Source organism: Pinus tabuliformis, chromosome X, assembly GCF_031772625.1.
Source record: "Pinus tabuliformis cultivar Carrire ecotype Pingquan chromosome X, CPIR1, whole genome shotgun sequence".
NCBI lineage: Eukaryota > Viridiplantae > Streptophyta > Pinopsida > Pinales > Pinaceae > Pinus > Pinus tabuliformis.
The window spans coordinates 1,510,828,037-1,510,837,059 of record NC_142308.1 but is presented as its reverse complement, the minus strand read 5'-3'; the positions used below and the strand labels follow the sequence as shown (position 1 = coordinate 1,510,837,059).

General features: G+C 30.5%; 1 pseudogene; it reads left to right on the top strand.

Annotated features, from left to right (window-relative positions):
* The first annotated feature begins 2,740 nt into the window (after window positions 1–2,740).
* LOC149145782 (SKP1-like protein 1B) lies at window positions 2,741–5,134 on the top strand (annotated as a pseudogene).
* The last annotated feature ends 3,889 nt before the right edge of the window (window positions 5,135–9,023 follow it).

Here is a 9,023-nt window from a genome sequence, read left to right as displayed (position 1 = left end):
ACCCCTTTCCTTATTGATTTCGCTCACTACAGTAAACTCATGAACCTTAGCCTAGGAAGATGGCTAGCTCAACCCTCTGTCTTGGAAAGAAATGATCTTAGCCTTGTATATCTACAAATGTGACCCCAACTTAATGAGCAAGACCTTCTAAAGTCATAATCTCACACACCTAATAAGAACAATAGAACGAAGAATTTTTGCCTTATAAGTAGATCTTCAACCTGCAAATTAATGATTTCCCCTTCGCAAATGTTAGGTCATCTAGGGTGTGTCTTTCAACATCAAAACCAATGGTAATGAGTTAGGGTGTCTTTCAACACCGAAACCATGATTTTCAGTTAAGGTAACATTATTAGCTAATTTAGGAATACTTATATTCTAGTTACAATAATATATATATATTATGTATGTGTATATATATATATATATATTTATATATTTATGTTATATGTATTATATATATATAACCTATATCTATACTAAATATATGTAGTAGTATATTCTATATATATTAAATATACAATAAAATACTATAAATATATTAACACTCATCAATATTAGTAATTTCATTGTGGAATGATCTCGAGGGTCAATGATATTTCTAGAAAAATATTCTTGAGTGGTTTTTTTTCACAAGTTAAAATATCTTTTTGGAATTCACGGAGGTGAGTATATCTCGAAGAGTGACAATGTAACTTATAATTTACCAATGGATTACTTGACTCATAGGCCATTGAAAGTCACCATGGCATCTCTTGATCATATTTTCAAAGGATCAACCTTCTCTTCTAAGAGGAATTTTGACCACCAAAAGTATGGTTTCATTTAAGAAATAAGTAAGCCTCCAACTCACACACCTTTTTAGTTTTCCTTTTTCATGCTTTGATTGGATGAATTAATTTTTACCCACAAAAAAATACTCCACATCACCTCATCACAAATTCCTTACCTTCCTATCAATTCCAACATCTCTTGATATTTAATTGAGATATCACTCATCCCCACTAAGAAGCTTTTGGACCACATTGTATATATATAATGGACTTATTATAATAACTCTCTCTCTCTCTCTCTCTCTCTCTCTCTCTCTCTCTATATATATATATATATATATATATATATATATATATATAAATATAATATAAATATATAATATAGTATATCCCTATAGTACTATAATACCATATATCATTAATAGATGCTACTATGTATATTATATATTATGTCATTATAATATTAATATCTTATAATATATAAAAAGGATATTATGATATATTTATTTTATATTTTTAATTTATATATATATTATTAGGATAAATGTAGATAGAAGACTTGAATAGAAATGATTAAAATTTATTATAGATTATAGATTAATTATATTCTATAGAGGAGCCTTTAGAAGACATGTATTAAGGGCTCTCCTATGAAGAGTTTTGCAACATTTAGAAGGAATTATGAAGTCTTCTATCCAAGAAGGTTGTAGCTAGGAATTCTGAGGTCTTGTTCTGAAAAAGGTTGTAGTGGCAAATATTGATCCATCACTGAACTTGAGATTTTCTATAATAAAAAAGGTGTGTGGGTGAGTTGGTAGAGTAACCTATGAGCCACAGCATGTTTTGAGCTTAACTATTAGCTTGTGTAATGCTTGCATCTTAGCAAAATTAAAATTAGTAAGTAGCAAGCACTAAGATCCCAAACGAGGGTGAAAATTTGGGTGCCTCCACTAGCTCAAACTCAAAATTGAGGGCTGTTTTAAGTCACACACTCCAAAATGAAACATTAGCAATAAGTTATAAGGAAATCATACTAGGTCTAGTTTGATTATAAATTTTACAAAACTTAGGGGGAGTATACTAATCCTACCCTCCAATGGAATATATAGATTGATTTCTTTAAACCTAAAAGGCAAACCATAATGTGCAATCCAACTCTTGCTATTGAGATGAGCTAAATCACACTAGAACCTATAATAAACAAATGTAGAGATCAATGAATAAGTTGCTATTGCCATTAAGTTATTCATTATGAAGTTAACCCAAAGAGCCTTCCATTCTTCAAGGGGGTTGATTTGTCTTTGGAATCCTCCAACTAGAGGTTCAGCTAAATTTAGGGTGGGTTTCTTCAACCCCATCCGTCACTTAAAGACTTCTTACTTGGAGTAGTGGTTTTTAACTTAATGTCTATCCTTAGTTCAAAAATATAAATATAAATTTATGTATTTTTTTATTTTTATTTTACCATGAGTTAAAAAATATAAATATAAGATTATGTTTTTGCTTTTCGTTATTATTATTTTTATTTCTAAACGGATAATTTGGGAAGCAATGTGTCCCACACTAGGGTAATAGCGACCAAATTGGACAGCCAAATACGGGGGGCATCAATCTGAAACAATTAGCGGGTAAAAAACTATAAAATAAGAAAACCCTAAAAGCTTTAAGTTTGGGTTATGGTAATTACAGTTAAGAAAAAAGAACAATAAAATAAGAAAACCCTAACATGGTAATTGGAGTTAAGAAAAAATAATTAAAAAAGGCAGCGACAAGCTCATGCCACGGTTACTAGGGTAATCAATCACGCTGTAAATATATGGACTCATTTCCCTTATATCGCTCATCTGATATTGTTCGAGCAAAAGTTCGGTCAGTCTTCTCGAGTTCTCTTCGCTTATACACAGAAATTCAGTCATTTTTTTTATTCAGATCATCTTTCATTCGGATCGTTCGTTAGTTGGGGAACCATGGCAAGCGAAAGCAAGGTGACTTTGAAGAGCTCAGATAACAAATTGTTTGATGTCACTGAGGCTGTAGCATTTGAATCTGAGCACGTCAAGATGATGATCGAGGGCACAGGCACTGCCAACCCTATTCCGCTGCCAAACGTTTCTAGTAAGATACTCTCGAAGGTCATCGAATATTGCAAATACCATGTCAAGGCTCAGATGCCCGCAGATGAGAAATTGGCCGTTTCCCAGGACGAAATCAAGACTTGGGATGAAGAATTCGTTAAAGTCGATGAAGCCACTTTGTGCGACCTTATCCTGGTATTCTGACAGAAACCTTATCTAATTAGGAATTTGATGGTTCGGTAGTCTTTGAAAGGCTGATTTAATTATGCTTTTTAAGGGCTATTACTTTATCAGGAAAATTCATTTTATTAAGGATTTGGTACCAAAATTGTTAAGGACTCAGTGGCTTGTTATCTCTGAAGAAACAAATTTAATTACAGTTTGAGTTTTCTCTGTGTTTACCTTGTAGACGTGCTCTTGTGGAGCTGTGGTGGGGTTTTTCAGACAGTTTGCAGGGTTTGTGGACGGTTGGCTTGTTTGAGGCATTCTTGTGGAGCTGTGGTGGGGTTTTTCAGACAGTTTGCAGGGTTTGTGGACGGTTGGCTTGTTTGAGGCATTATTTCTGAGTGTTTTTGAAATCTTGGAATTATTCTAAAATCTTGAGCTTATTTTTAATGTATATTTTGTGGCATGAAATTTGAGATTTTTATGAAAGTTTTCAAGGTTTCCTGCAATCTATTCGGACATATTTTTCAGAGGTTCCTTTTTGAGTGATTGAATTAAAGGGTTTTTTGAAGTTTTTCTTTTCCATACTATGTTCTATTGTTTTGTTCATTGATATATTTAGTTCACCCAATTTAGGGCTTCTTTATTGTTGGTATTGGCTTAGCTTGTGCCCAATTTCTTCAAAAAATTATAGTTCTCTTATTCCATTGCTAGTGTTTGAACTTCTGGTGGTCTCTCGATATTGTTGAAGGACATATTTTTAATGAATTTTTTTGGGTCTAGTGGGGGTTTCCATATGGGAGACAATAGGCTCAATATGATCCTATTTAAAGTTGAAGGACATATTTTTAATGAATTTTTTGGGTTGGTGGGAGTTTTCATATGGGAGACAATAGCTCAATCTGATCTTATTTAAAGTTTGGCCTTTTTAATTATTAGTAAAATATTTGACGGCATATGGTCAAGGTTTTTCTAGTTTCCAGGGGTTATTAGAACTAATTTTTGAGATGCCTAATCCAAACATAAGTGGTATCTGTGGGTTTCGTTTCCACTATATTTTGGATGAGGAGACAATTAATATTTTAAGGGATTGTTAGTGTTAGTTTTTGAGATGTCTAATTCTAATTTTATTTTCTAGTGAATTTGAGAGTTTAATTTCTAGGCTTGGAAAATGTATATGCATTTTTCCAAAGTGATTTTTTTTTTTTTTTTGTGTATTTTTGAAGAGAAAAATCTTAGGGTTGGGAGTGTCCATTATCATAGGCTTTTGGTTCTATGGAAAACTAATGTTTTTTTTATTTTCTATTTTGAGTGTTTACTAATTTTCCTAAATTTCTCCAACCTGACCCCATTCTAGGGATTTTTTCTAGGTTGAAGGGGTTATAAGAACTGAATTTTTAGATCTCCAATTCTAGAGTTCTTTGTTTTTCCTTGGTAATTTTTGGGTTTAATTTCTAGGTTTTGTTTAATGACTCTCATTTTTGTGCAATCAAAAGTTCAAGAGAATGTAGATGCAATTTTCAGAATTTATTTCCTTCAAAAGCAAAATCTGAGGCTGCTAAGTGTAGATTATCATAAGTTTTTGGTTGGGTAAAAAATTAATACTTTTCTTATTTTTTTCTTTGAGGGGTGTAATCTACGTGAATTTCTCCAACCAAATGTTTTGGAACCTCTAAAGATAGCTACCTACGGCTTGTCTAATAAATCAATGTTCCATCAACTAATTGTTTTTTTTTTTAATTTTTGTTTTTTTTAAATGGTAAAAATCGTATTTGGATGATTGTTTCCCATGTATTCTGAGATCGTTCAATTATCTTTGTTTCCCTATAGTCTCACTCCATGTAATTGTTCTACCATAGCTTGGTCTTTGTTTAGTAATGTTTTCCACATGTATATGTCTTTACTAAAACTTTGGCTCATTAAGATTTTTGTGATTTTGTAGGCTGCTAATTACCTAAACATAAAAAATCTGCTAGATCTTACATGTCAGAAAGTTGCTGACATGATAAAAGATAAAACACCAGAAGAAATAAGTCAAATTTTCAACATAGAGAATGATTTTACTCCTGAGGAGGAGGAGGAGGGGAGGTCAGACGTCAAAATAACTGGGCCTTAGAATGATTCTAGGGCATTGGTGCAAAAACATTATATATATTTATGTGCCATGGTGTTTGGTTTTATTGTAGTCGAGAATCTGTTTAGAAACTACTAGTGGAGAAGTTTTATTTTTGGATATCACTAACTTCTAATACTGTGCTGGATTGGTTTTGAACTTTAAGTGCTATGGTTGGGACTGGTTCTGAATTTAATGCTTATGGTTTGTTCTAGTTGAATCATTTTGTAAAGATCTAGAAGCAACTCCTCCTATAGTATTGGGCTTCTTGAATTTATGATAAATATTGCTACTATTTTTCTCTCAACTGTGTAGTGAAATGAGTTCCAATGGCATATTTTTAACATTTTTTTTTAATGTATGTGCATTGGATGGCATTTCCATTTTTAGTTTCCTTGCTATTATTATTTCACAAATGAATGCTCTCACATTATTGCATGAAGGAATGGCCTCAGTTTAGAAGATTATTGCACAGACTTAAATATTGACTTTCATATATTATAATAGAATTAAAAGGTTTATTAAAAAGTGACTTACCATGTATTGTAACAGATTTAAAGATTAATTAAAAGTGACTAGACATGCACGGTAAGAGATTAAAAGAAAAACTTTCAAATATATAAAAGAAATGTACGTGCCCGAAAACCAACACTATTTTTTTCTAGAAAACACATTTCATCCCCTTGGGTGATGAATCCTCTAAATCTGATAGACAACAACCCTTTTATAATACCTAAAATTTTAAAAGAAAAATGTAATGCTCTAAAACCAGTTGTGGACATAATCTACCCAAACAATTAGACTAGTTTGTAGAATACAGAGTGTAAAACAAGTGTAGTTACACGACATAACTATCCAAACAGCAAAAGCCTAATACCGAGATGGCGTGAAGAAACAACACACAAATTGGTAAATATACTTAGATGGTCTTGAAGAAACAACACACAAATTGGTAAATATACATTTAACCGGATTATTTTAAAAATGAAAGAAACAGTTTAAGTTATTGATAAAGCAATTTTTTTTTAATTAGATAAATCATTTTAACTAATTTATTTTTCAAATAAATTGTGATCATTTTGTTATTTGAAAATATATTTTTGAATGTATAAGTGGATTTAATATTTTAACTTTAAACAATTTAAATCCCCTCAACTAAATACATATAATATAATCCTTTACTATATGATATCTATGTTATACTAATAATAGAATATTTAATATATATATCTCAATGGTTTCTAGTGGTTAGTTGTTCTAGTACCTATATTAATATAAGATATTTATTATACTATATAGGTATAGAGATATTATATCTATTAGCATTAATATATTGTAATATTCTTATTTCCTTATGTATTAATATATTTACGGGAATATATAAATAATCTCATATGATCTTTTTACCATGCCATGAAGCAACCAGTGTGATACTCCCCATACAAACTCATTAAAAGGTCTCATTAAGAGGTTGGAGAGAATAACTCTTCACTATGGCACATTTGTTTCATTATTTTGTTATATTTTGCTAGCAACTTTGCTATATTTTGAAAGATCTTGATTTGTTGTTTTATAAAGAGTGACTATGTATTATGGGGAAACCAAATGCCCTCTCCAAGGTCATGCAATTTTTCCTAAATTTCACTAATTTTTTTCTAACAGAAAACACATTTCATCCCCTTGGGTGATGAATCCGCTAAATCTGATGGACAACAACCCTTTTATAATACAGAGAATTTTCAAAGAAAAATGTAAATGGTCGTGTAGAACCAGTTGTGGACATAATCTACCCAAACAATTAGATGAGTAGAATAAGAAGTGTAAAACAAGTGTAGATACAAGGCATAACTATCCACACTGAAAAAGCCGAATAGGGAGATGGTCATGAAGAAACAACACACAAATTGGTAAATATACATTTAACCCGATTATTTTAAAAATGAAAGAAAGAGTTTAAGTTATTGATAAAGCAATTTTTTTTTGTAATTAGAAAACCATTTTAACTAATCCTTTTTCAAATAAATTATGATATTTTTGTTATTTAAAAATATATTTTTGAATGTATAAGTGGATTTAATATTTAAGCTTTAAACAATTTAAATCCCTTCAGCTAAATACATATAATATAATCCTTTACAATATGATATCTATATTATACTAATAATAGAATATTTAATATATATATCTAAATGGTTTCTGGTGGTTAGTTGTTCTAATACCTATATTAATAAGATATTTAATATACTATATAGGTATAGAGATATTATATCTATTAGCATTAATATATTGTAATAGTCTTATTTCCTTATGTACTAATATATTTACAGGAATATACAAATAATCGCATATGATCTTTTTATCATGCCATGAAACAACCAGTGTGATACTCCCATACAAACTCATTAAGAGGTCTCATTAAGAGGTTGGAGAGAATAACTCTTCACTATGGCCCATTTGTTTCATTATTTTGTTATATTTTGCTAGCAACTTTGCTATATTTTGAAAGATCTAGATTTGTTGTTTTATAAGGAGTGACTATGTATTATGGTGAAACCAAATGCCCTCTCCAAGGCCATGCAATTTTTAGTAAATTTCACCTAAGGAATATATCCTTAATTATGTGAATTAGTAATTTTCTTAAATATTTTGTAAGTCTAAATTAATGAAAAGTGGATAACTAATTTACGTTAGCTGGGATAAGATTGATTTACCTATAGACAGTAGAAGGGTTTAGCAAGAGTCATTGGGAGAAGAATTTCTATGGTTTTTGTTATCACTTTTTTTTGTAAGAGAAGAATTTTATCTTTAGGAGGCAATATGTGTCTTCTAGTGGTGAGTGTAATTTTTCCTTCCAATTTATGTACATAGAGACAATATATAACCTAGGATAACTACAACGCTATTCTTATATCAACATGCAATAGCTACTCAAGAAGAAAATGAAAATGTAGTCATATTTATTAAGAGAAGTCTTGTAATACATATTAGTTGTACATTAAATATTAATGGCTTAGGTCATTAGAATATATCAATAACCAGTTTTACATTGACAAGCAATCAAGCATTCCCATGTGGGGACTTATACTTCTCACCATAACCCAAATCATTAGTATAATTGATATATTCATAAATAAACCCTCAAAATAAGCGAAAAAGTAAAAAATCCCAACAAGATCACTGAAACCCTATTGACAAGTAAGAGGGAAAATGTTTTAGAAAAACCTAGAAGGAGAAAGCTTAGGCAAAAGTTATGTAGAGTTAGTTTATAACATACTTAAGTAATTGAATGTAAGCTAACTTTTACAACAGATTGAAGTTAGTTAGGAGGAACCATACTAGTATATTTAGTCCTAGAGTGTACTTTATTATATTAGCTAATATGGTATACATATATAGTCCTAATATTAGATATATGGATAATCATATACCCTCTCTTATATCATATATAACATATAATACTCCTTATATTATAATAATATGATATTATATATATATATATCCCTAAAATTATATATTAGCTATATATTATATATTATACAATATATATAGTATATATATCTTAAGTATTATTGAGGTATATTTATATTTTTTTTTCTCTGTAAAAACTATCTAAGTAATATATTATATGTACAAAAAGATTACAAACTGCATGACATGCCTTCCAGAGCCTTAAGAGTAGCCCTGGGACTCCTGACTGTAAACTTTATAGCTCCCTCACAGGGGCAGCTTCTCCAAAACCAAACTGAATTATCCATGAAACAAAAAAACCCATACAGGGGCAGCAACGAACCAAACTCTCAAGACAATAAACTAGACACATGATTGCCCACGCAGGGGCTAGCAGCAGAGATAGTCTGACCTTTATATCTGACAAATGTAAGCGTGACTGTGTTACTG